This window comes from Chinchilla lanigera, unplaced genomic scaffold, assembly GCF_000276665.1.
Source record: "Chinchilla lanigera isolate Chin_1 unplaced genomic scaffold, ChiLan1.0 scaffold00024, whole genome shotgun sequence".
In the NCBI taxonomy this organism is placed as follows: Eukaryota; Metazoa; Chordata; class Mammalia; order Rodentia; family Chinchillidae; genus Chinchilla; species Chinchilla lanigera.
The window spans coordinates 6,662,377-6,685,611 of NW_004955425.1; the positions used below are offsets into that span (position 1 = coordinate 6,662,377).

At 36.6% G+C, this 23,235-nt stretch overlaps 1 protein-coding gene and 1 long non-coding RNA gene across 4 annotated transcripts in view; one reads left to right on the forward strand and one right to left on the reverse strand.

The window, feature by feature from the left end:
* Window positions 1-23,235, forward strand: part of Prkg1 (protein kinase, cGMP-dependent, type I) — a 1,159,533-nt gene that overhangs the window by 486,042 nt on the left and 650,256 nt on the right. The gene's annotated exons all lie outside the window — the stretch shown is intronic.
* Window positions 5,894-19,881, reverse strand: LOC102005277. 2 transcript variants are annotated; one of them, XR_001234269.1, is made up of 5 exons: window positions 19,707-19,881; window positions 18,400-18,588; window positions 10,118-10,252; window positions 8,007-8,205; window positions 5,894-6,045 (listed from the first exon to the last, which is right to left on the reverse strand). It is a non-coding gene; the product is annotated as an uncharacterized LOC102005277 (long non-coding RNA). The 2 variants fall into 2 exon arrangements; XR_001234268.1 differs by having other exon boundaries at window positions 18,400-18,518; window positions 19,707-19,870.

Sequence of the window (23,235 nt, forward strand, 5' to 3'; positions counted from 1 at the left end):
ATGTGAGTAATCTCTTTGAAGGAAGCAGTGTGCTCTGTAGTTCTGGAAGCAAGGAAAATATTCAAAACCAAAGCTGCATTATCCTGAGAGCTGTATTTTATGGAAGAGTTTGTATCATTCAACTTGAAGAAACATCAAGTTGGGTCACTAACATGCATCACTGAACAATATATTTGCAATGTGGCACTTATTCTAAATAAGTACTTAGTATTAAAAGAGCTAGAATGATTAATTCTTAGTGACTACTATGGACCAGGAATCTAATGTGAGTATCTTGTGTACATTCTCATTAATTTTTTTCAACAACTTTTAAGTTGATATGTATTTTTCAACCCAGTCTAAAAACTTTACATATTTTACCTGAATTTATACAATTTGTAAATAGCAGAACCAGGACTGAATATAATTGTTTGCTTTTTTTTTTAGCCTCCTCAAATCTAAAGTATTTTTTACATTTGGTGGAAAAGGGCTGAAACAGCAGAAAGAAAAAATAACCTGAGTCAGGTTATTTGGATTTTTAAAGCAAAGTATTGCATTATTCAATAAAATAAAAAATAGTTTGAACTAAATTCTCTCAAGTTAAGTAATACTTTTACTCATGAGTATATAGTGCGGCTTGTTCTCTTATTAACTTGAATCCTGAGGCATCTCATTATATATTTCCTGAACTCTTGGTATGATCTTATCCCCCAAAAGTTTAATACATTTGTTATCATCATTGGTACAAGAACAGCAAAGCCAGCTGTTTAAAAATAACTCTATTACCTTCCTTTTATTCCTCCCTGCTCACGGGAAGTCTACTTTATGCTTCTGAAAAATCAGCAGAAATCTGACGTGGACGACAAAGTTACTAGATAAGTTCACAGATGGCCGGAGTTTTATACCTAAAGCTGAAGAAACCTTGCCCACTCACTGTTTATTTGCCTCCTTCCAGACACTATTTAATTATCTCATTTAATCCTCACAACAAACCGCGAGTGACACACTAATTTCCAGATGATTTATTTGAAATCTAGAGAAGTCAGATGATTTGCCTAATGTCATAAATCTTCATGAGATTTATTTCATCACAAAATTCTTCATTTGATAATAAAATCCTTTGTTCCTAAAGAACTTTAGTATCTTGATTAATATATATGAGGGGCTGGGAATTTAGCTCAGCGGCACAGCGCCTGCCTGGCAAGTACAAGGTCGTGAGTTCAATTCCTGGTACTGGAAGAAAAACAAAAAGACAAACCCAACAAAGAAAAAAATATATATATGGTTAGGTTTAAATCACTAGCTAGACAGTGTACAAAATTTAAAATACAGACAGGCTTGGTGGTACATGCCTGTAATTCCAGCACTCAGGAGGCTGAGGTAGGAGGATGACTGCAAGTTTAAGGCCAACCTGGGCTACAAAGGAAGTTCAAGTTTAGCTTGAACTGCATAGTGGAACATTGTCAAGAAAAGACAAAAATAAATAAATAAATAAATAAATAAGTTAAAAATACATCATTACATATTTACTAATACATAGAATCATATGTATAAGTAAAACTGCACTGTAAAGTCCCAAGGATACTTTAAAAAATACAGAACTTGGCCAAGGGAACAGATCACCCCTGAGCTAAGGTCTACCTTTACCTTCAGCTTAGTTCAGTTTTCTGTGACTTTAAGATTTTTCCTCGTGGAAATTCTAACTTTACAAATAAGTTTATCATCTGCAAAATGGCAAAGATTATTTAGAGATGTCTATAAAATATTTTGAACTGCTTGAAGAAAATTCTCCATAAAAAGAACCTGGCAAGTAATTAGTAATTTTAGTACTATAAATGAAAGGGTTATAAATAATTGTTTAAGTTTTTCTTTTTATATTCTTTCACATTTACCATAAAACTGCAACATCTTTAGAGCATGTTAGTATGCAAAATGCTTAATAACTTCCTTTTTCATTGGAATCATTGAATTAATACACATCTACTACCACAGGGAAGCAGAAAAATTAGCATATGTACAACAAATTGCTTCTTAAAAGAAAGGAATTTCCAATTTTTGGATTGTTATTTATAGTTATTCTTTGTAGGCTCTATTGCTTTTTAAATGATCAAAAGAATTAGTGGTTGTGTTTATGAATTCAGTAGATTTAGGACAATGGTTAATTTGCGGAATTTTTTTCAATTCTACATAAGTATGTGACCATTAAGCTCTGAGAATTGTTAACATAGTATTGTGCACCAGGTCGCACGTCATTATGTTTCATGTTCAACATGGTTTTTTCCCAAACTAGGAGAATTTCTCTGTTCCTTTTGCCAAATAAACTTTAAAACCATCACATAAATAAAAGCAAAACTGATTATTTTTTAAAAATCACACAGCTAATAAGGCAGACCATTCATAAAATACCTAGGATTATTTAACTCTCATGTTGAGTATTTCAGAAGCCTATGATTGAAAATGTTGTTTGGTAATGAAATCGATTTTCTGTCTTCATTGTTGCAGTCAGAATGATGAGAAGATAATCTGGTGAGATGAGAATAGTTCACTCACATTCTTTCTAGTTGGTGATTCTGTGCAACCTTTGCTACCACTTTAACTCTATCACGTTCAGATACTTTCTCCCATAAAGAAGTTTGGAGGATAGTGAAGAATGCGTGTGAATGAGTGTGTGTAGTCAGGTGGAAAAGAATGAAAATGTGTTTATTGTGAGTCAGTTCAAGTCAGAGATTTCACTTTTATTGATTGACCTCTGTGAAATCATTTCCCTCTGCTCTATCTTCTACCAAAGTATTGGAGCCATGAAAAAAAAAAATCCTGATATTATTGGAATATTATGCCAGTGTCAGTCACAGACAGTTCTGAAATGTGTTGTTGCTAAAGCAATACATTCTTATCCAAATTTCTTACTTAGAAAGAACTTTAGCAGTCTTAAGGATTATTATTTGACTACTCATTTATTAAAAATCTAAGAGGCGGGCACAAATAAATTACTGGATCCTGACAATCTCGTTTTAAATAATCCAGTTCTTCACTGATATATTTGAATGTTCAAAATAGTTTTCATTGTGAAATATTTCTATACAATTTTGTCATAAATTCTGTCCTTTGTGTTAGGATTTCTATGGAATCTAATGTACCAGCTACTAAGAGCTTAGAGACCACATGACTCCTTTTCACTTGGCAGTCATGGTAGACTTTTTTTAAAAAAATGTAGTAATTTTAGGAATCAGAGGACTCTGATTCCTAAAATTTAGAAATTCAGTCTTTCTGCCCGCACAGCAATAAGCAAGCAGGCATACTGCAACCTTCCTGTCAAGAGACCTTGGGCTCGTGTGAGGGACATTTCCACTTGCTATAAAAACAGTGACTCCTCTACTTCAACCCTATGAGGCAATGACGGAAGTAACTGGGATGTCTGTGTCAGTGGTTTTGCAATTCATCTCAACTCATTCATGAGTTGCTTACACTATACTAGCAGGTCACCAATGCATTATTTCATTATACATGCAACAAGCTTGTTAAATTCTTGTCCCAAACTGACCTAGTTGGTGTTAAAGTATGCAATCTTGACCAATACTCTGCAGTTTCTTTGTTGCCTAATTTTCTTTATAAGTAGCAATTAAACTATGAAAAATAACAGCAAAAATTCAAGTTCATTCTTTTTTGCTTTGGAGAGCAACACACTTCCAATCTCTGACCCTCCCAGTGCCGTTGATACAGCTGAGTGAAGCAGAGATGTGAACAGATGCTGCCTCTCTTTCCCCTCAATTGGGTAAATCTAAGATGAATGTCACCAGCTCCCAAGCATCAGAGTGGAAAATAGAACTCATAAAACTCAATGATCACTTTACAATTGTTTTCTAATCATGATTTTCATGGTTCAAAAGTTTATGATGTGTTTTTTCTTAATTTTTTTATGTAGAAAACTGACAGTCATCTGGGGAAAATGGTGATTTAAGCCAGGAATTGGCAAACTTTCATTCAAAGGACCCAATAGTGTAAATTTTAGGCTTTGTGGAACGTATAGTCTTTTGCAACTACTCACCACCCCATTCCTGCACAAAAGCAGCTCTAGATAACATACAAGAGAAGGAACATGGCTCTTTACCATTAAATCTTTATGGACACTGGAATTTTAACTTTACGTAGTTGTCATATAACACAGGAGAGCTTCAATTGTTTTCAGCCCTTTGGTGCGTAGAAACCTGATCCTTAGCTCCTCTGCTATGCACACACAGCAGCTCACCGAACTTGTCCCTCAGTCACAGGTTGCTGATTAGTCACTTAACCCCAGAGCTCCTTTCTGCCAATTTTGCACTTTCCTTTTTGCTCCTACATATGTATCCTTGAAAGTCTGAGTTATTTACCAGCATTTGCACAAGTGAATCTAAAATTTACAAGGGTGACAATGGAAGTGCTTCTGTTAACGCTCAGGGCTCTAACACTGTTTTCTCTGAGCAAGTTCCTGTGTTTAAAACTATTATTAGTACAGAAGCTGCTGACTATTTTTCAGCCTTCAGAACTCTTTTTAATTAAGTTTCTTAAAATGCAGGTTTTTTCACGCATACTTCTTCTAAACCATGTCATTAAATGAGGGGAAAGGGTGTTTAGTTGGTGATGAAAGTATTGCTTTTTGTGGCCAAAAGGAGCTTTCTTAAAGGACTGTAGAAGAGCAGATCCAAGAAATTTTTTAGAAATCATTCATAATAAAAGGTGCAACACACAAAATCTGTGTGTGCCAGCAAGAGGGAGAGAGGAAGGAAGGAAGAGGAGGAAGGCAGGGATGGGGAGCTGAAGAAGGACGAGAGCAAGAGAAGAAGACAAACAAATTGGGAACACTACTACCAGCCTTGAAGTCTAAAGCTGTGCTATCTGAATGCACTGACCATCATATCTGGCTACTACCAGATACTTAGAAATTCACATGTTCTCTGATTAAAACATCCAAATCCAATTTTGAAAACACAGAACCAAGAAAAGAATGTAAAATAGCTCAGTAATTTTTAATTTTTACATGTTGAATGATTTTATTCGAGAGATAGTGGGTCAAATGTTATTTAAAAATTTAATTATTTTAAAATTTGGTTCCTAGAAAATTCTATATGTAGTTTGCATTTATGGTGCACATTAATTTTGCCATTATTTCACTGATGTCCTCAATAACAAGATCAGGTACACTGCTTCTTTATTTTTTTTTTGTCTTTTTTTTTTTTTTTTTTTTTTGAGACAGGGTCTTGCTATGCAGTTCAAGCTGGCCTTGAGCTCACTTTGTAGCCCAGGCTGGTCTCAAACTTTCAATAATCCTCCTGCTTCAGCCTCCCAAGTGCTGGAATTTATAGGCGTGTGCCACAATGCCCGGCCCACTGCTTCTTTATGCCTACTCCCCATTTCTCATTTTTAAATATTTTTCTTTCCTTCTAGCTCAGACATGAATTCTAAAAAAATATTTTTAATCTAGCATTTCCAGGTGCTCTAGATTGTAAGAGTTTTTATTGCATATTTAGCCCACCATTTCCCATTCCAAGTGAGATACGATTGCTCCACCTGTCTTTGGATTCTTTCATGTGTCGAAAGTGAAACACGCATGCCTTTGTAAACTCATACCTGAGGAATGATTGGGACAAAAAGACATTAATGCGGTATAGTACAGGTGTGCTATAGATGTTATACAGCTATGACATTAGTTGATTAATTATAAATTAATTGATAAAGTTTAAAAATGTAAAAGTAGCTAAGCTAGATAATTAAATTGTCAAATGATCTATTGAAGCATTAGGCATTGCAAAAATTCTCAGGACACAGAGACTACACAGCTCAAGTGATCTGAGGTGGATTTTAAAGCACAGATAAGAATGAACAATGTGTTCGCAAGAAGTAATCTCCATTTCAGGTAAACAAAAGAACACAAGCAAAGTTGACTAATCATGAATTTATTCAAATGCCTAAAAATATGATACTTTACTCATTCAACAAAACATCAAGAATGGTCTAGTGTTTTAGGCACTGTGGACGTATTAATGTTTCTAGAAAATCAGTCTCCTCACAAGGGTGCCGAAGCTTGCGACCCTAGAACAGATAATAACAGAGTTACACAAGACTTTTGTAAATTTTGCTGGATGAGCAGTTATTTCTGTGTGAAAGAGGTCTTCAAGCCTGTATTTCAAACAACTCCGGGCAAATACTTTCCTAGTGAAGTAAGTGCAGTCAGCGCCAACACTAAAATTCATCTTGAAAGTAATGAAGCTGTGAATTTAGCTCCTCACTAAACTTCTTTTCTTCACTGACTGAAAGAGTTTCTGAACCTAGTCTGTGTCCCAGTGCTGATATGTTGACCATTAGCAGTTTGGAAGTTGATGTTAGAAATCCCACACCGTGGTGTTTGATAGCCTGATTAGCTTTGAAATATTTTACCTCATTTAATTTAAAATGATGCTTGTAGGCTCACGGGAGCAAACACTAGTTAGGAGAAACTTTCACAGTGAACAGAAAAGAGCAGGGCCTTTTTAGAATCACTCTGCTCAGAGAAAAGACCACCACAGGGAGCTGGATTCACCATTGTGATTGTATTTATGTCATTACCTCCTATCTTAAGTAATTTTCTGATTTTCCACTAGGAGTAGTTACGTAAAGTTCTGCTTACAAGCTTCTCTAAATGTTAAAAGTAAATTGTTTGTAAGAAAACATTCAATAGAGGTAATATGGAAAATGTGGCAAATATTTTGTGGAATACAGCAAGATGTAGAGGTAATATGATGATAGCTAGAGCTTGGGAAAATTACTGTAAATATATATTTTTCTCAGAGGAAGAATCATTTTAAAGAAAAAATTGGTGGGGACATATGTTGAAATATACCCACTCTCTCCTTTTGAAGGCACCTCACTTGACTGAATGGAACACTAGATTTCCCTCAACAGTTTTTCTAAAGTATATCCCATGAAGTAAATAAAACACCCAAAAACCAAAATAACAACAACAAAACTGAATTCAGATATAAATCCTAAGTTACTCTTGAAATGATTTAACGTTTAAACAGGCACAGCTATGTTTCTGCACAGCTATCTTACTTTCCTGGGACTACGTAACTCTCGCGGAGGTTCTGATTAAGTCCGTCTGAGTTACTGCATTAGCAGACAAAGGAGAGCCACGCGTGGGGATCCTTCGCCCCTCAAAAGTCAAGCAGAAGTCAGCACATCAGCTACAGAGTGTTTGAGAGAAGAATCAGAAATCTGAAAACAATAGTTTCACATATCTGATCACCTGACCAAATAAATATGGAGAAGGAAGGATCTCTGAATGCTTTGTATCCACTGTATTAAATTCAATAAAAATCCTGGGAGTGTTCCTCTAAACGTCATAGATAAATATGCAGAGGGCAGGATAGCAGCTGTGCTGAACATTCAAGAAAAATTGTCTCCAACCTGTAAGTCCCTCTCATTAGAAGGAGCTGCCCTATCCTTATTCAGGCCCTGGGCTATCCTTGCCTCTCCCTATTTTCCCACCTCTCACATTCATTATGCCAGCAAGTCCCATTGGCTTGAAGTACAAAGTATATCACGACTCCAACCGCGGTTCACCAGCTCCACTGCTGCTCCCACTTCAAGCCACCATTACCTCTCTCAGCTGTACCGATGTGGTGAGCTCCTCACTCCCAGTCTGGCCGTCCTGCACTAGTTTGTCCATACTGTAGCCCCAGTCACATAAAAATAATTCAGATTGTCTCCTCCTTGGGCTGTTCAGTGACACATTGTCTCACTCGGATTAAAATTCAAACTCCTGAGTGTTACCTACAGTGCTTTTCCTGGCGGCTCTCTGGGGATTGCTGCTCATTTGCTTTTTTGTCTTGTTTTGTTTTGGTTTTTGATATAATTTTTTAATTTCCATTTTTATTGGTTTTACAGATTAATGGGTTTCATTTTGGCAGAATGTACAAGCACATAATATTTTTGATCATTTTCTAAAACAATGACAAGAATGCAGAAAGGAGACTACTATGCCTCATGTGGTCATTTCAACTATGCAGACTCACCTTCTGTGAAACCGCTGATCACAGACTGCTTCCTTTCCGAAAGATTCTTGCTGTGTCTTTGCTTGGCCGATCACTCAGTCCACTCAGATCTTTGCGCCAGAGGCCTTTTTTCGCAGACACCTCCCTAGAAACGCAATGCCAGGCAGGTGCACACGATCCTTCAGTCCTCAGTTACTCTTCCTCATGGCATGACTTACACCTGAAATCATACCCATTATTTATATGGCTACCCCTCTATACTTCATCAAATGATGAACATTTCAGTAGATCTTGTATGTAAAAACACTTTATAATGTTCGCACTTTCGAAAAGTGACGGATGATTTTGCAGTAGTTTACCTCTTTATAACTCCTGTCCAATGACATGAATCCAAAAGCCTTTATTGGTTTAATTGTAATTATTCTTGTCTCTCCTTTGCTCTCTTTTTTAGCTAATCTGGAAATATTTGTGTATTGGTTATTTAGAGTACACTTCTTAATGTTTAGCAATTCCTCCTCATTATACTGATATTACTTTTTCATGCATTCCTAAATCATAATGTTTATATTTTGTGTCAGTGTTTTAGCTTGTGTAGTGTCCTGATACGTGTTTTCACGTAGCTAATCAAATGTATTGATCTTTTGAATAACAACAGCTTTATAAGAATCTCACTATTTATTGGATTTGCCTGATATTTGCAACTCCCCTGGAATCTAAACAATATTATCATTTTATAAGTATGTTTTTTATTTCTTTTAAAAATTTTAAAGGCAGAATATAATTGCAGCTTTCAGGCATGTAGTAGGAACACAGATTAAAAAGCAGATTTAAATCAAATCCCATAATCTTGGATGGGCAAGAAATAGTATTTCCTCAATTTTCTATAACTGAGTTGTACTTTTTTGGTGGTATGTAATGCATAACACCTCTTAATTCCTTTTTTCATCCCCTGTCCCTCCATCTCTTCATCTCCTTCGCATTAAAGAAAGATCTATCATCTTTTTCCTTTTATCTATCTTTTATTTTACTCTTTGTTTATATTTTGCATTTCTCATGTAAGAGAAACCATGTGATGTTTAAGCTTATGTCTGGTAAGCAGCTGACACAGGGCTGAGATGGAGATCAACCACACCTTCAGGGCTAGAGCAAGGTCAGCCCCAAGAACACGGAATGCCCGAGGCGAGCCATGTGAACAAGTTGCTGGGACTAGAGCAGAGCCGGTCTGGTAGGTGTCTGTCCTTGATGTTCTTTCCTGTTAACTACAGCACAGATAACTCTGAGAATGTTTCATTTTCAGTGTTCTCAGCAAAATACTGAGGCCTTGCACTTTCAGCCCTGTCAAACACTCCCCCCACCTTTTTACTGTGTATAAATAAAGAGGCAGACCATGCTGGGTTGTCCCTACCTCTCCATCAGAGAGGTCAGGTCTCGCTCGGTCCTAGCTTTCCTTTCAATATGTGTCTAGTTTTTTCTTAATCTCCCATCTCCCCCTGTCAGGACACAACTGGCTGTGTAGGTCGCAGAACTTGTGTGTCCGATTTATTTCACTTAACATTATGGTCTCAAGCTGCATTCATTTTCTGACAAATGACTGGAGACAAATGACTTCTTTATGACAGAATAGTACTCCACTGTGTGGAAATACCACCATTTCTTATCCATTCATCTGTTGATGGATGTGTAGGCTATTTCTAAGATTTAGCTATTATGAATTATGCAACTATAAACATGGGTATGCATGTATCACTATAATAGATGTATTTAACTTCTTTGGGAAGATATCTATAAGGGTAATAGCTGGGTCAAATGAGGTTAAGTTTTGTTTCAAGCATGTACGTGACTCTTCCACGTCTTATTCTCAGTTTTTAATATTCTTTCATCGCCCATAATTTCTTTTGGAGTTATTTTCTCATAGAGGTTATAACTGAGATGACCATTGCCGTAGTCACCAGTAACTCTTTGCTGTTTATTTTATATCCTGGGGAGATAGAACCTTTCCCTGGTATTTTGCCTGGGTCTTCATATGCCTAGGTGCACCTTGCAGCTATTTTCCATCCTTAGACGGCTGCCAGGACATCTGCACAGACCTCCAAACATCTGCACTCTTTTCTCACACACACCTTTCCACCTACCCCGGAAAACTGCTTTTGTTCTCATTGGAAGTGTAGTGCTTCTCTTCATCGTGGTTTTCTCCCGGTATGTTTGCCCTGTATCCTGATTCTGTTTCTCTTGGCACTTCTGTAAGTGCTCTCAATTTCCTTAAGGGCCTGAGGATTGGAAACACAAAAAAGAGTGAATTGCATTGAATTTCTGTTTTATGCCCTGCCAGATCCTTCTGTTGAGTCACTGAGCACAAGGCCAATTTTCTGATAGAACTGGGGTGAGAATAAATCATAAATAGTAAGAGGAGAAAAACACGCTAATAGCAAGAAAGAGGACCCCTCTATAAGGGCTTTTCAATTGTACTTCTCAGTGTAGAAATCAAACTATTGTTGAGTATCTGCCTTGTAAATGGTCCTAATATACAACACAATGATTTTGTCCCCTTTTCTTCCTTTCAAATTTAATCGTACAATAAGCCTTAAAGGAACTATAGTTGAACTAAAAGAAACTATGATAACCCTCTGACATAATCTTGACAGTAACAATCAACATTTTTATGGTGCTTTGTAATTGTGTTCAATAAATGTGAATACAGAGCACTGGCAATAATACATAGAACTGAAGCTGTGAATGTAAAATTATCTGCTTCATTGAATCTCCTTTGTGGCCTCACTGTTACAAGATAATACCTGGAATTAATAATAGTGTCCTTCACCCATTTCAGACTGACCTATCATTTCAACTCTATATCTAAAGCAATCCATTTATATATTTTTATACCAGAGCAAATTTGTCACTTGTCAAAGTCCTTAATATTTAACCTCTGTGAATTGTGACATGGTACTGAACTATAGGAAGGAATGTTTTTTAATGACAATTATATCATATAGTGCCTGCTACTCCAGTCTGCTGGACAGAATGCCCTTTGCAGAAATCTGTTGATGTAAGTTTTGCTCAGTGAGTTAGCAGAGAATGTCTCTCTTGTCTTTTTTTTCTTTCTTGTTTGTTTCTTCACCCCTCTGTTGTCTCTCTTATTGAATACTGCCAAAACTGTCACTGGTGCAGGTGGACATTTTTCAACCATTTGACAGCTCTTGTCACCTCACTTCAGTTCAGTTTTGTCTGTAGGTGGCCTGTGTTTCAGCTGGTTGTAGTTTAAAGTGCTGAGTAGTAAGTCTTAAGACTTAAGATCCTATTATTTCAGATGACACCACTTGTCATGAATCTGGAGCTTGACACATCTCTGACTCATGAAAATGTTTCATATCCATATAGACTTTCCAAACTGTTTGAGCTACAGCGTTTGACTTCTCTCAGGTATAAAATTTAAAAATTGGTTCCCTGTCAGTCCTACAACTGGTATGATTTCTGAGTTAATGTGTACTATTTAATTAATGAATTAATATAGTAATGGGGATTTAAATTAACAATTATTCCTCAACTAAATTATATGGACCATAATATGGCCACTAGAAAAAGCTGGTGCTAATTAGGCATTTCTCTGCCTATCCCACTACTAACATACAGCTCTTGGCCTCAAAGAAGCACCAATGGCTTCATGGTAGTGTACAAATATCAGTCAAAGAATAATGATGCTTTTCTTCTAACACTTTCACTAAAAGGATTCAGTGTGTTACTTCTATGGTTGTTATAGCCATATAAGACAGCTCTTTGACTCACAGCAATCTCATCCCTGGCCAAACTTGTGTGACAGGTATACTCCTTCCCAAATTCATTGTATGTATTGAGTAGGCAAACACCCGAATCAGCTTCCCTCTCAATTCTGTCCCCTTTTTTTTTTATCCCATCTCTCTCTTTCTTGTTTGAATTACTCAAAGCATAAGTCTTCAAATTAGTAATGATGAGGAGGAGCTGAGGAGCTTAAAGATAAGTCATTTATCAGCAAAATCTAATGTATAAGGATAAAAAGAAGACCAGAGAGAGACTGAGATAGAGAAGCCAAATGTTCAGAGGAAATAAGATCGATCCAAACCCACGCTTCCTTGAAGTTTTCAAATAACACAGACTGCCTAATTTGCCTTTGATAGGTCTGCTTGAGTTAGTTTGAATGGATTTCTGTTGATTGCAATGAGAAAATCCCTAGTAAATACAGTTGATAAATTTAGTTTGCTGAAAGTTATTATTAAGTGATTGAATTGATTATGGACTTTTTCCTTGTAAGAAAAGTTACAGTAGTTAAAATTTAATTTGGCAAAGAGTTTAAGGTTTTCATAGTGCTTTTATAACTGATATGCTATTTTAGCCATAGAAGATAGAATACCTGATTTCTCTCATTTGATAAATAAGAAAATAGATCCGCTACAAATCAAATAATGACTGAAATCTCACACAAAGTTAGAGGTTGCTGGAATTAAGTCTCTAACCCCCATGTATTGACTGTGTCCAGTGCCCCAGGACCTGGAGCTGGCATTTATCCTGGAGCATCAATTCTTCACATGATCTCAACCTAATCTTGTGTTCAGGACTAAGTGATGTCATATGGACAACTGGTATTCAGTATATATCCATGGAAATTGACAAATATTACTACCCAGGACTTATCTTTTTAAAACACCAATTGTTAAACATTTACCAACATACTTTGCCCTCTAAAAAACTTAATGTATGCTTCCCTGATCCGTGTGTGCCCACACATCCTTAAAGAATGGCCTAAAACTCTCGATTTATTTTTAATCAGTTTTTTTTTTTTTCTAATTCTTGCCTAGGGATAACTTTCATTTATGGGTGAAGACCTCTATAGCATGACTGGAGAAATAATAGCCTTAGCAAACCTGTTCTGTCTTCATATTGGAAGTTTAAACAAGTCCCAATATTACCTAACTCAATCCTACTGTTTCACAGTGGAAACTGATGGTGTGAAATAAGCAAGGAATTGTCTAAGATCACAAAACTAAAGGGTAGGAAAATCACTATTCAAGCTTAGTACTCTTTCCCTACAACTGAACACTGGCTACAATCTGTCCTTAAGAGATCATGCAGTGAGGCTCAGAGCTAAAAGGAAGGCTATGATTCCAGCATATTTATATAACCCATTAGGAATAAGGCTGAAAAAAGAGATCATTGGAAGGAATTACCAATGTCCAATTAAAATTATAATTATGCTATCCTATTTGTTCATGAATGTATGTGAACAAAGTGATGCTTCCAATAATTAAAATATACAACCAATAAACTTGCAAATTCAATTTCAGCGCTAACTGTCTATTAATTGCAAAGGGTATTTTGCATAATGAAAAATTGTCACTATTTAAGGAGAAAAAATAAAAATGAAAGGCAATTCTTCCCTTTCCCTAAGATTGATGTCATTCTTGTGTTATAAAATAGCCAAATATGAAGAGAGATTTTATTTTGAGTAAGTAGTGAAGTAATTAATAATTTTTATTTAGGGACCATTGGTGAAATAGAGGTTTATGCATGATTCAAAGTACATATCATTTCAGAATAAGACTTGGTTTGAATGGCCTATTGTTAATTTTATCATATACAACTCTCCTGTAAGTCAATAGCATGTCAACCATCAGATAGAAAACATGGCTACATAGGTTTTGTCAATGTCTGTTAAGATCGCTGATAAACCTGTATTTTTCAATATGAGTTATCATAGAAAAGCTCTAGATTTGCCTTTACAGGGATGAAGGTACTTTGTAAATATGCCTTTGAGACTTTATGGTGATATGCATAGGGAGTCTACTTTATTTAGACCATAGTTAAACTCAGTTCAAAATTGTAAATCAATAAATTGATGCAGTCTTTGAATAAGTAGTATGGTTCAGATCTAAAATTTCCCTCTGAAATCTCGTGCATTTGGAAGGTGGTTGGATGTGGTGGCAATATATTCTTCAATGGTTTCATTCACTGAGGAGCTCAGTAGCTGAATATGCTGCTTGTGGGTGAGGCCTTCTTGGAGGTGGGGGTGTGATGTGGAAGGTTTTCTTTTTGTTTTTTGTTTTTTCCCAGAACTGGGAATCGAACTCATGACCTTGTGCTTGCCAGGCAGGCGCTGTGCCGCTGAGCTAAATCCCCAGCCCCTGTGGAATGTATATTCTAGTCCCCTGCCTTTCCTTCTTCTCTCTGCTTCCTAGCTGCCATGTGATGAGCAGCTGTCTTCTGTCAGACCCTTCAACTATGTTGTTTCTGCCATGGGGCCAGTTGACTTCAGATCACACCCACTGGAAATTGTGGGCAAACATTTTCCTTTAAATTGTAGGTGTTCAGAATTTTGTCCCAGTAGTAGGAAAGTAATTAATACAGGAAGTAATTGTTGTAGTATCCTCTCCAAAAAAGTGGAATGAAACATAGAAAATGTTAATGTATAACAACTAAATATAATTCTCTTTTATAAAATAGTACTGTATCCTATCCATAAAAATTGCCAAGTTACAAGTATATTTGTAATTGATTTTGCCAAACTCCGGGGGCAGTATACTAGGGAACCTCAGTAGCACTCACAAAAACTGAGTTCTTCTGTTTGCACCCCTTTAATGTAAATTCTTTTGTGTGAACTCAGAAGACAAGTGGGTAAAATTAAAAGAGAAAACTTCTCTTTGTATCCAGGATGCTATTCTCTGCCTTCCTTCCTTCCTCCTGAGGCAGAATGAGCAGATCATCTTCGCTAGTGCGCCAGGGCTCTGGCTGTCAGTGTGCCATCTCCGCACCTTCGTGAGCTTCACTGGAAACAAACCTGTGGGCGCCACTCCTCACCTCCCTAGTCTGCGACTGTGGGTCAGGGCACACAGTTGTTTAGCCAGCCCTCTGGGTGATCCTGGTACATGGCAAAGTTGGAGAGCACAAGGAAAGAAGATCTTACAGGGGACTTTGAACAGAATATAGTCATTGTTTTGTACTTTTTTCACCCTCCAAATGGAGTTGGAATTCTTCACTGTGGCTACACAGAATGGATATATTTTTACTACACCATGCAGTGTTTTACTTCATGTGTACTCATCATGCAATTTATAAGCCTTTTTTTTTTTTTTTCATTTTGTGGCCATTTTGAAAGCCAAACTGGGATAAGATCTGGAAGAAGGGCAAGAATGTGGCAAGGTGAGTAGCAGAGGCAGGTGCAGCATCTGACAGGTGAGGAAGAATGTGGGAAAAGAAGGGTGGGAAAGCCTGGGAGAAAGGAGCGGGTAGGGGATGCAAAGGTGAGAGGTGCTGCTGCGGCCACAGTTCCTGCTGCTAGTGTCCAGCCGTTCACTCCCTCGGTGGCACCTTCCATCCTTGAACCTTTGTAATCTTACACGTGTCCCGAGTTACGCTTCCTCCAACTGTAGCCACCACTGCATCCTGTTGTTTCTTCTTCAGAAGGCCTCTGCAGTCATCTGTGCTGCTCAGATGCTGTGGCCATTGACACCCACAGATATTTTGGCTTGTCTACTGCCTAAGTTCTGCGCTAGCCTTCTTTTTATCACCACAGCCTCCACTGAGCTATCTTGCAGACCATGAGAAAACAGTAAATATGGTTCTCTTTGATATTATCTCACTTCACAGCATGTATCCAGGGGAACCACATAAGGGAATCCAGGTAAAGCACATACAGGAAATCTTTATCCTTACCTAACCATTCTTTCTGTAAGGTTGAAGTTATTTAAAAACAAAAGAAGTTCCTGATCGCCCATAGTGCAATGAATGAGTCAGTCTCCCCTGACTCCTCCTGCCCTCAAGGTCCCCTTCTCATATCAAGCCTCATGATCTCCTCTTAATTCTTCACTTCACATCAACCAATAATATTTATGACTTTTTAGCACCCGCCATCCGTGTACCAGATGCTGTTAAACATTCTGTTGGTGCATCTTCCATTTTGCAGTGATTGGAAGAACATATTATTTACACTGTGCACTTTGCCTTTAATTAGAAACCTAGAAAGGCCCTCAATAGATATTTCCCTACATAGTCAAACTTATTTCCCAGTTCTTCTCATTGGCTCACTTGTGTCTTTATCAGCTTTATCTGCTGAGCTTTACCGTTGCCTTTTCCTTCTTCCGACCCTAGATATTCTTCAAGACTTTTTTTTTTTTTTTGAGACAGGGTCTCGCTATGCAGTTCAGGCTAGCCTTGAATTCACTTTGTAGCCCAGGCTGGTCTCAAACTCGCAATGATCCGCCAGCCTCAGCCCCCTGAGTGCTGGGATGACAGGCGTCTGTAACCACACCTGGCCTTCAAGACTTAATATAGGGGTCTCCTGGTCCATTCAGCTTGTCGGGACTAACTCGCCACTGACTTGCTATCTACAACGTACCCATATGCTTTAGACTATGTCACATGTGAAAAGTTTGTGGGTTTTACCATCCTTTCATATCTTCAAATCAATTGCCAGGTCTTTGAAGTCAGGGAAAATTACTTATGTTTTTGATCTTTTGGAAGCCGGCACTCAACTAGCTCCAGATGGCCTGCTTTTTATCAATATTTTTGGTGAGTTCTACAATACAAAGTCATTTATCACTTACGATAATCATTTGATTTTAATTTATCATGTATGCAATATCTAAAAAAGTCTTTTAAAATAAATTATTATAAATTTTTCGAAACTTTTTCTCCTTAGATACCTAATCTCTTCTTGACATCCCTATAATCTTTAAGAAAATATGGAATATTTATATTTAAAGAATAAGATAGATATATAATATGTATATGTCATAAAATCTTTTAAAAATATAGAAAAGTAGAAAGAAAATCAGCAATACTGGCTAAATATAATGTTATTAACATTTTTGACATATTGTTTTTCTAGAAAATGGCCTTTTTTAGTTTTGTTATGTTTTCTTTTTTTTTTTTTTGGTACAGGGAATCGAACTCAGAACCTCATACTTGCCAGGCAGGCTCTATGCTACTGTGCTACATCCTTGGCCCAGTCATGTTTTCTTTCACACAAAATGTCTCAAACATGTTTTTATTTTAAAAGGAAACATTGAGTGAAAATTAAATGCTATGTAGACATAATTGATTTAGAGTAACAGTCTGCCAGGATATAGGAAAAATGACATTAAATGATCACATGAGACTTTAAAACCTTTATACTTTACTGAACCAACTGGGCAGACTAGAACTTCAGTGAGTCATTTTCAACAGGAGTGCAGGGAGTAAAGAAGCCCAGTTTAAATGTTGTAACCTACATCAAATAAAAATCATTAAGCCATTTGAATAAAGCACTTTATCACAAGAAAGTAGCTTTCTCTTTAGCGTGGTCATTAGCAATTGGTTATTTCAGCGCTGTGAGTGAAAAGGCAGCAATCAAGAAAGTGAGTAAGAGAAGGTACAGCAAACACAAAGGCTGAAAAGTCAAGAATACGACACTAAATTCACTGTGAAATGTACACAGTACATGTGTCCGACTACTCATGCTTGTAATGAAAAAACTACATTTTAAATGGCTGTTGTGGACTTGTTTTAAACACCATTACTTGAATTTTATAGGAAGAAATAAAAAATTCCATTGTCCATCCAGTTTAAAACTTTCTTCTCCAATATACTGTCTGCTTTTAAAAATCAAACAGTAACCATTTGCTTAATTGTACTTTATATAGCACTTTATTAAAATAGCACAAGCTAATCCTATTTATTGAAATAAAGCCTACTTGAAAGAAATTACCTCTGAATTAAGAAAAATAATCAGACATAGGGTGAGATGAGGTGTATTGCTATTTTAGCATCTGACGTGTTGTAATTTCTAGACGCATTATCATCTAGCTATCCATGCTGGGCTCTACCAGAACTGCTACCTGTGTAATGGGTACATTAATTGTTTACAAAATAAATAATACATGGTGAAATTTCTTGATGGTTGACGTTATGATTCGCTTACTATTTAACCTTGTATCCTTGATATCTAGCATATTGAATAACATCTAATAAATTAATAATTGTTTAATGAATAAATTAGGACTGAATAACCAAATGTGAGAAAATAAAGTTCTTTATTTTCTTACTTATATGTCACACTGCCCAGTGCAGTAGTTAAAATAGGCCATGAAGTTGGAACTTTCTACCTGATGGTGTATTGAAATTAACCAGGGAACTTTTAAGACATACAAGTGCCTGGGCTCTACACATAGGAACTTTTCTTTGCTTGTTCTGGGCTGCCTCCCAGGGACAGGGAATATCTGAGTCTGCAGTGATGAAAAGAGCAGTCAAGTTAAAAAACAATGATCTTTATGCAAGATCCATGCCGTTCTCATATCTGAAGAGAAATTAATCTTAGTTTTAAACTAGACAAGTATACAAAAGTATTCTGCTTCAGTGCCTTCATTTTCCAAATGAGAAAACTGAAAATCAGACAGCTTAAATTACTTACCTAATTGTAAACACTGAGTAAACGCCAGAGCTAGAAATGAAGTTCTGGCCTTCCCTGGTCCAGCGCTCATTTCCCCATAGAATATTGCACAATTTCTTTCATGATCTCAGTGATGTTTTCTATGGACAAAAAAGAAACTGCTTCAAACAATAATGTATTTTTCCATATAGCTTCCTCTCAGGCATAACTCTAAAATTTGAAGAGAAAGAAGGAATATTTTATTAACTTCTAGGTTTAATGTCAAACATAATCCACCCAACTAGCTGCAGCTTGTGTAATACAATTAGTTGCCTTGATAGAAGATGTGTATAATGTGATGTACAACTCTGAACATGCATACAAAACCAATAGAGGACTGGCTTTCTTTTTATGTTAGCTGGCTGTTAAGGGGAATAAGCAAGACGGCCAGTGTCCGAAAAGCCCACCATTCCTAACTGTGGCATAATGTTCAACTTTGCTGTGCATAATCGTCATACTGCAGCCCTAACAATGAAAAGGACAAACCATTTCCTTAATAATTTTCCTGTGTTTTCTCAGTTAGTAGTGAGAGAAAAGAGAAAATAATTGGCTGACCTGATCTTTTTCAGCCATTAAATAGTTTTCAAATTGGAAACCACTATTCAGGTTTTTATTTCCTCTTAATTTAGACTGATCATGTATAAGACTGTCTGTACATATCAGTTTTTCTGATTTAAGGCACTACTTTAACAATGTTTATCTATTCCAGTAATTGTAGGGTTTTTTCATAACCTTCCATGAAATAGGTATTATGCGTGTACATTTAAATGCATAAATGGAAGCAAAGGTATTTTTATTCATCAGATGAAAAAGCAAGGTGTTGAAAATTTGATGGTACATTGTAGAGGAAATTAGTTTTATCCAATTTCAGTTGCTTTTATTTGTACAGTATAATTGAATCTGAAAAATAACTCTTCATTAAGAGTGTTAACTTCAAATCATTTTTTCCTGTTTGTGTTCTTTTAAATATAATATGCGCAGTATGGTAATGTGCTAGATTGTTAGTATTTAATTTCATTTATTTGTTCCAATGTAAAAAAGCCTGGCCTTAATTACATTCACTTATGTAAATGCAACTAGATTAGTACATAAACCTGGAGGGTAGGTGAATCTTCCAAGAGTGAACATATTGTCTTTCTTAACTTGAAGGTACAGCAGAGAAGAACATGATGCATAGCTATACCCTTCTATTTTGCAGTGCTTGGGCATTCTATTAGTTAGCTTTCTTGTTCCTAGGACCAATACCTGACACTTGTAGCTTAAAGGAGGAAAAGTTTAATTTGGCTCACAGTTTTAGGCTAGCTTCAAGGTAAAAACGTGGTAGAAGGCCATTTTAGAGCAAAGATGCTTAGTTCATGGTGGCTGGAAAGCAGAGCAGGGCAATTGTGCCAGAAATGAGGGGCCAGTGACTATATATAGTACCCTGGGTCACTCCTCTGTGACCTACACAAAAGCGTGCTCTACTAATCTGCTAGGCATTTCTTAAATCAGTAAGTTGACATATCACCATTAACAGTCATAAGCCTTGAGGTACAGTTGTCTTATATGCCAGGGATTTCATTTTTGTTCCATTGTTGCTAAAAGTTGGAACATTGTTGCTTGCACCTACAAATGAACCATAATGATTTTCTCAAGCTGTGACTTCTAAAACACTCTCCAAACTCTGACACTCGGCTTATGAAGTTTTCTACTGAGTCACTTTTAAGAGTTTTATATATTTCTTTTTTTGTTTGTTTGTTTTTGTTTTTGTTTTTGTTTTTCTCCGGTACTGGGAATTGAACTCAGACCTTGCGCTTGCCAGGCAGGCACTGTGCCACTGAGCTAAATCCCCAGCCCCGAGTTTTATATATTTCTTGTGATACCGATTATCATGACAGTATATTAGTAGTCAAAAGAAAAGAGAAGGTAATAGGACAAAATGCTAGTTTAGATGAAAGGATTTTGGGGCCTACTTCAAACTTACCCAATCAAATCATTTTTGAATTTCATTTTCTGAAATCTATAATATTCCTACAATTCCAGTAAAATCAATGGGAATTTTTTCGGATATGTAAGAAAGACTCTTAAATGTTACGCAGTTGTTTTCCTGATAATTTCTTCTCTTGGCCTCATCAAGGAAAAGATTGCTTCATCTATGAAGTGAATTTCTGTGGAAAATCTGTTCCTTATTAGCACAACAGATAAAGGTATGTTTTCTCAGTTATGCAACCTAATGACTTTTCGCCATCTCGCTCAAGAACACCAACCACAGAGTGTTCTCTGATGTAACCACAGGCATCTTCCCAATGTGTCTGCTGTGAGGCTGTGTGCTTGCAAATTGGATGTAGTGCTGGATACTCTGACGAGGACCTGTGATCCTGTTGTGCAAATGTGTTTAGAAACTAATAATTTGTCTAGAATTTCGTGGTATGGTCTCATTAGTTTTGAAGTAGGCAACCTCTGAGCAGAAGTATATTATGTAAAGGCTAGTCTCTTTCATGTCATTACAAAGCGTTTGCATCAGCGTCAGGGAAGACCATTAGTACCTCAATCAAGTCAACTGAAGATTTTCAAAATTAGTAAGAAAATAATGTTATGTTGGCTAAAAGCACAATACTAAATTGTAAAGTAGTAGTTACAAGCACTGTGTAATGCCACAGTACGTTTAGGTGAGAGAGTCTGATCAATGTCATTGTGCATTCAGTTCAACAAATTGAGTGTACGCAATACATTGAAGGAAAATCCCCATTTAGAATGAGCTTTTACTTTATACTTTTAGGCAATCACAGTTATAGTTTAAATCTGTACATATTCTCTTTTAATCTTTCAGGTATAGTAGTGTTTTTTGTGGGGGTTATGCTGAAGGAATAATGTACACACATGAGTAAACTATTTCTTGGATCCCAACTTCGTGGATCAATATTCAATTGGTTATAATGTTCTTCTGGGTCTTCTTATCAAATAAAGCTGTGATTACACTTCAAAGGCTTTAAATTAACTAGAATAAGAATAGGAAAAACAGTAAAGGCAATAGATAATGTCCAAATGAAATCAGTGACATTTACCACTTGGCTTAAAATTCTGATATTTTATTATACTATTAAGCATTACCTGATTGATTACTCATAGTTACTATGGTTCCCATTCCAAGTGTTTAAAAAGAAAGACAAAGAAAATGGGGGAAAATGTACCAAGTCACCTATTTTTGTAGATTAATCTTCATATAATATGTTCAGAAATGCCACGTATGTCTTCAACTCACTTTAACTATCGTTTTAGAATCTTTTTGCCTTATAAATGTAAAATAGAAATGATTATGGAAATATTTTACCATAACAAGTAAGCACGCCCTTTTCTTGGTAATGCTGCACTGCCAGCATTCCTGCGGCTTGGACTTGTGCTGCACCACCTGAGCCACTTCAGCCTCTCCACCTCTGACAGCCCAGGATGTTTGTCAGTAGCCACAGGCAGGATGGAGATGGCAGATGAGGCAGATCACCTTCCCTCACCTTTGATTTCACAGGTGCAACCTACAAAGGATGATGTTTCCACACAAGCAGTGGGGAAAGTGCCCACCTTCCCCACCTTCCCCACTGAGCCTGCTGTGAATTATGCTTTGACCTATTCCACAAAAAGTTATTGGGGTAAACTGAATATAAGTAGGAATAAAACAACTTACGGGGTCTGCACTGGACAGGAAAAATATAATAGCTACAATGTCTGAAGTATCCACTATCTCCTGGCTACTATGTTAAGCACTTTTCATGGATTTACCAATTTTATCCCTGTATTAATCTTATGCAAGTGATTATTATACTCTTGTTTTTAAATGAAGCTTGTGGAGGTTAAGCAGCCGTTACTGTTTAGGAATACTGCAGTATAACTGGTGTTCCAAACCATTATGACTTCACAAATGACTGATAAGCCCAGTATCTCTGTTAAAATATCAGATGCTGGTGTTTACTCATTGTTATGGTTTCAAGATGAGGTGTCTACCAAAGGGTAGACATGTTTGGAAGGTGACTGGATCTTGGATAGCTGACCTATTGTTAAGAAGTAGGGCTGGGTAGAGGCAGGCTCAGTGGGGGAATGACTTGGAAGAGTGCCTCTCCTGCCTGGCTCCTCCCTTCTCTCTGCTTCCTGGTCGCCATGATACGAGCAGTTTCCCTTTCCTATGCCCTTCTGCCTTACTATTTCTGCCTCAGGGTCAGTGGAGTATGGACTGAAAGCTGTGAACCCAAATAAACCTCTCCTCCTTTAAATTGTGAGTACTAGGAATTTTTCTCAACAGCAAGAAAATAATCAGTGCTCAGGCTGAAGTTCTAGTTCACCATGTTGTTATGTTTTCCTTCATGGTAATATTTTTACATATAAAAATAATGACATCCTGAAAACTATTACTGAGGAAATCTGTCTTGAAACAATTTCACATTGTCATATTTTTTTGTAATTTAAGGTGATAGATAATAAAAAGGAGGCAGGTAAGTCACTGGAGTCATCTGAAGACTGCCTTTTCCTTCTGAGCAGCCTTAGGAATTGTTTAAATAGTGCGTCAATTCCTAATATCTGTACAATGAGGAGTTTACAATTCTTGAACATTGTGAGTAATGAAATGAGTTGAAACTGTGTTTTAGCTAGTGGTTAGAAATTTTCATAAAAAGCACTGTTAGATTTGGTCAACAGCATTTTAGCTGACAGAGGTTTCATATTCAATAGTGTGGAGATGATTTTTAAAAATACAATCTTTTTTTTTATTTTTTTTTATTTTAAGGATAAAAGGAGGGAAACATTAACAGACATACAACATTTTACAACATATCACAAGCACAATACAGACAA